Raw genomic sequence first — 5,972 nt, forward strand, 5'->3', positions numbered from 1 at the left:
GGATTCTTCCCTTGACTCAACATTGTCATCCGTTTCGATTTCAACAGTCGGTACTTGGTCCATCTCCTTCCCTTCCTGGTTTCCCATCTCTGGGCCACCTGCCGAGTCGTCGTTCGCAATATTGAATGCGTGGGTCGTCGACATATTGGGTTGTTGACATTTGTTCCGCTCCTCGTTCTGGCGCTGTCTTGACCTTTCGGAATTCGCACCAATCTTGCAATGAATACTCGGTGCCGTGCTCAACACCTTCTGCGCGATGCCTGTATCCTCTGGATCAACCACCGGTGGCTCGTTCGCAGATTTGGCGACACACAAGGCCGGGACAGCTTCGTCAAAACGGGTGACTCCATTTAATCTAGTGCCGTGACTTGTCGCTTCCGTGGTCACCCCTGACTGGACACTAACACTCGTTGGCGTATGTACCACGTTTACCGGCCTCAGTAGCTCGTGTGTACGCACTACCGAGGCTTCGTTCGCGTTATTGCCTCCGCCATGGGTTGTCGTGTAAGTGTCCAAAGGTTCTGCGGAAGGCTGACCGTCGGCCAAATCCCCGGCTGTCACCCCAGACGCCAGACAGGCTTCCACTCGTTCACGCTCTTCCAGGATCAGTGCCCAGCGCTCTGCACACGTCAGACGATCACTAGAATCCACTAGCGAGTCTTCTAGAGGTCGTGCTAGCACCCCACTGGTTTCTGGATAGTCTGGTCGATCAACTACCGAAGGCTGAGCTGCAAGCCATTGCTTGTAGATTTCGCATTCACGCTGAAAGAGCTCGCGGTCTCTACAACCTTCGTAGGCCAACACTTGCCAGTCTTGGTACTTCTTGGACTCCAGACGCACATAGCCGTCACCTCGTGGCAAATCCCCATCTGGAATCCACATAGCGATCGAGTCGTGTGCTGGTAGGTACACAGTTCGATCAGATACGTTGGTCAATCGAATGCCCTGAGGCCGTCCACGTCGAAACCTCTCCACTGACGGGATTAGCTTGTTCGTTCGACGAACCCACAGTACGTGTTCCTCCAGCCCGACTTGGCGCTTCGCTAGTCGATATTCTCGGCACTCGTGCGCTTGCAAGTCCAAACGCTCGGGTGGTCCGGCGTTAACATGGGAGCCGTACTCCTCGCTATCGATCATATTCTTGGTCTTGATCAGTGTGATTTGAATTTCGTGCGGTAATTGCGCCGCGCCATGAAACAGGTCTAACCGGATCCCAGCTGGGATCATAAAGTCGGTCCCGAGTACCACGTCGACACCCACACTATGCGCCATTACCCACATCTCGAACTCGTACAACATCTCCCATCCGAGCGTAATCTTGACGCACGCTCGTCGCGTCGTAGACACCTTGCCTTCGTTAATTCCTTGAATGTCAATGCGGCGTCCAAGATCGGGTACATCTCGGAGTCGCAACTTCTTGGCAAAGGCGTCAGTGATCACACTTACGTTCGCTCCTGTGTCGAGGAGGATCCTCGTTCGCTGGTCGTTCACAGCGCCTTCACAGAGCTCTCAATCTGATCGTGTCGATTTCTGACGACCACACCCTGTCTCTCGCCAGGGTTCAACTTCATCATCTTGGAGTGACCCTTGGGCTTCGTCTCGCGCTGCACTCGAAACCAAGCCGAGCGAATCCTCGCTGGTGCCCTCATCAACATCAGCACACTCCACTCTCTCTCCAACACCTCCACCGAGGATTCTACTCCTCTCCTTTTCATTTTCCGTCGCGTTCACACTTGTTACGTAATTATCAGGCCATTCACTCTGCCCCATGAAAGCAAAGATACACTCTGCTTCCATTGAAGGCTCGGTTAACTGTGGCAGCCCGATAGGGACCAACCCAGTTGTAGTTGGCGGGCTGCCTAGTTTAAATGACGTTCTTGAACGACGGCCTTGAGCTCTGGCGGGAGTTCCTCCTTCGTGCCTTTAGTGCGCACGAATTTGGCAAGGTCTTGGAAGTTGCGGAAAAGTTCGCATTGTCCAGCATCGTGGAGCTGCTTGCAGAACTTGCATCGCTTGTTACAGTAGTGGGCGGAGTGACTCATGCCACCGCACACCGCGCATGGTCCGTACTGTGGGCGTCGGTTGTCGCGGCTGAAGTCACGTCGACCGCGTTGGTCCTGATTGAACCCACGGTCACTACTTCGGCGATCTTGATTGAAGCTATTCTCGCGATCAGGCGTGTTTCCACGCGGTTGACGGTTGTCCGAACGTGCGTAGGTGCCTTCAGCAGCTGCACGGCGCTCGTTTTCGTTAGCAGCAGCGAGGTATCGGTCGTTTTCATCCAATGAGAAATCGCCATCCGTATTATCGGGCTGAAAGTCGTTGTACTCATCTTGGACATTGTCGTAAGCGTTCGGATCTTCGTTTGAATACTCGTTGCCTCCTTGAGCAGCTTCACGACCTTCTAATTCAGCTAGTAGGTCGTCCACCGTAGCTTCAATGAGTGTCACTCTTGGTTTGTTGCGGTTGTCATCGCGGCGACGGTCATCACGCCGGTTGTTGCGGGCGTACCCATCGTCGCGTCGCGTATCACGACTCTTAGAGTATCGGTACTCACTGTCACGCTTGGCCATTCTCTCCTTGCCCTTGAGAACATCTTCGACGATCTCTTCGAGCTCGTGAATGTCGGCGACTCGAGCGTGGTAGAGACTCTCCGCTAGTTTGTCATCGTCGCATGTTGCCAGGAACTGCTGTACGTGTTCTTTCGCGTCGCGACCACTCTTCTCAAAGTGTAGACGGGCGGTCCGAGCGTAGCCGTTCAGCCTGTTTATGTAGTCGCACAGATGTTCATTTCGTTCCCGCTTGGCGGAGTAGTAACGCGACAGTGCCGTCTGCGTGATCTGCGAGCAGTAGTAGCGGATGAACGCATCGCTCAGCAGCTTCCACTTGCGCTTCGGCTTCTTCGGAAGTTGACGGAACCAATGAATGGCTCCGTCCCGGAGACTTAGCTCAAATGAAATGCACCATTTATCGGCATCTGTGTGGGTTCCAGTCATTTCATAGACGAACCCACGGAGCCACTGCATACAGTTCTCGCTCTTGTTGCGAGAGCCTGAAAACGGCGTGATGCGATCCAGCGGTCGGTGCGAAGCTATTTCAATCCTCGGTGTTGGGTCCACGTCGTTCAGCGTCGCTAGCTCATTCATCTGACGCATCAACTAGAGTTGAGGATCTTCCTCGTCGAATGTACGCACCAAAATGTCATCGTCACTGGACGAACCATCGCTGTCGACTTGACGACGTCCGGCACCACCTTTGGGGGCTCGCGCACCACCTCGGCGACCGAACGAACTCTCGTTACTTGCGTAAATACGTTGCATACGGCTCTCCGAACGTGGCGTAACCATGTGCGAGTCTTGAAAGTACGGTGAAGCTTCGGTAGTGCCAAAGGCACCACGCTCAGCTCCATGCTTGGTCGGAGGAGTACGAACGAGTCGTTGGGGCGTCGGCGGCAATGGAATCTTGGACGGATCTTCATCTTGAATCATCGGTCGACTCACAGGTTGCTTTCCGGCATTGATGCCAACAGCGCCAAACGCCTTCCGAAGCTTCATCTTCCATTTCTGGAGGGCTCGATCCGGCTTCATGTGGACTCCAATCCTGGAGCGACATCGTCGGAAGGGGTACGTTCTGTTTCTCGAAACCCCAGCGACTATCAGTAGCGGAAACTGAATTCCTCGGCAACTTGACTAGTCGAAAACCGAGTTGGACTGGGTATTGAAGTTTCCTGCGCAAGCGCAGGCCCAGTCGGCCTTTTTCTTGGGAATGGGGCTTGAACAGCTGCATCCACTCATCATTCTGCATCAGCGCTTGTACGCGGTCGAAAACGCGCTTGGCGGCTGGTGTATCACCGTTGATAGGTGGGCGAGGTGCCTTCAGCAGTGCTGAATGCTTTGCACTCGCCACCGAAGGTTTTAAACCCTCGGTCCCATCGTCGTAACCATCATAGGCCGGTTCCGGTCCCGCAACATCATCGAGCTCGTCGGCGAGGTTCCTCGAAAGGGACTTGGTCGCCCCGCTCAGCCCCGATGATAGCGTGGCCGTCTCCGGCGTCGCTGCGCCTGGCTCTGGAGCCGGCGTCTTATCTTCGTAATCTTCATAATCGTGGGCGTCAGGACCGATGTCCGCTTCGTCGTCGAAGCTCACTGAAAGCTCGGTGGCGGCTGCAAAGCGCGCAGCCGGGCTTGAACTCTCGTTGCGAGCCCCGCCAGACTTGGCAGGCGTAACTGGTACCGTCGGTTGTCCTTTCGCCATGTTTCTTGTCTTTTTCTTGTTCTTCTTCTCTTGGTAGCTCGTAAGCTGGAAGGCCATACAAACAGTTCACAATGGTCACAATCTGTTCCCGGGTCGCGGCACCAGTTGTGGTGTTGGAATTCCCACGTGAACTCTAGCTACAAATGTAGTTAGGATGTTCCCACAACAATACGCCTACTAGGATAGTAAACGATCGTTCGGGCGGACCTGAAGACCCCATTTCTGCCCTTGCACCGGGACAAACTGGACCTTGTAAACTACTTATATAGGCCAACCAGTAAAAATAAGAACACGCTACTAGCACGAGCAAAGCTAGCAGGTGTTTTGAATCCTCGTGGTCCCAACAGCGGAAGGGTACCAGGCACGGGTAAGCCTTTTACGAGATCACCGAGTGTTCAACACTCGGCTGGAAGAAATAAAGGGGAGGCAATTAAAGCACTCCCAGTCGTGCAAATAGGCAACAATAAGCCGTCACGTAAAACCTCCCGATAATAATCGGCCAATACACAAAGTCTCTTGGCCTTGCCGGATGAACCCTCGCTACAGAGCTTCGAGTTCACCGACAGGCATAACACACTCAAACAAGCTTGACCTGACGCTTACCTTGAAGCCGGACGTCGCTCTGTGTGCTTGAGTGGAAATTCTGTTCTGTATTTAAGCTTACCCTTTCGGGTCTATTCCTAATAAGAAGTCCTAATCAAGTATACAAATATCAAGTGAACAATGATCCGTTATGGATCTTCTTGCATGCCAAGCGTCGTCTGCACTGTCGCATGAGCATCTTTAACGGTCCGCGCCCTGTCCCAGACGGTGAACGTGTCTTCCAAAGGTCGCTGAGTATTCCGCGAACTCATCCCAACCGCCACTGAGGGTTCGTACCGTAGATGGTCCGCTGAATGCGAATCCGGCCAGTCCATTATTAATAATAAGGACAGCCTGGATTCAGTGACATAGGGCCGTATCCGATACTTGCTGAAAACTCGGAGGTGACGCCGTCGAGTCCCTTGCACCTTGGCGTCTCCGTACATCCTGACCGAGGGTTCGTCGCTTGAACATCTTGGGCGGTGTCACGTCTTTGTCGACGGGTGATAATCCGCAACTACGGAGAAATCACTACACCACAACTGCCCCTGTCGCAATGGAAGCCACGGTACTGGTGCCCGTTGTGACATTTCTTCATTCTCCAATTCACCATCTCGCCACCGTATGTCCAAGCGCCTGAATCGAGTCGTGTCCGACGCATTTCAGCGTCTCAATCCCCGTAGACGTCGCGAACGTGAACAGCTGGAGGTACGTCAGCTCATCCTTCCCTTGAATCATTGGTACCTTGCTCATCACCTCGCATTACTCGACTTGTTTCTCAGGAGGGCAAGACCGAGGGTTCGAACGCCCTTCAGTCTGCTGCACTTCCTCCGACAACGGCGTCATCGACCGGTCCTTCGGCGCTTCCTGCCCCAGACTCTTCACTCCCTGCGGTAGCTCCTGCAGCGCTCCCCGTCGTCGCTGAATCCGCGGAGATGGCTCCTGCTGCTCCTCCTGCCCCAGCTGGTGGTTCCCCGCCACTCACCGAAGACTCGCTGCGCGCCATGCTGGCTGAGAATACGGAGGCATCGGTCGATCACATGATGACCTCGATAATCCCGTACTTGACTGCAATGGCTCGTCACCAAGTGCAGCTCAGCGTTGCGCCTCCTCTCCACGGCGATATACACACTCAG

This window comes from Phytophthora infestans, genomic scaffold, assembly GCF_000142945.1.
Source record: "Phytophthora infestans T30-4 supercont1.14 genomic scaffold, whole genome shotgun sequence".
NCBI lineage: Eukaryota > Oomycota > Peronosporomycetes > Peronosporales > Peronosporaceae > Phytophthora > Phytophthora infestans.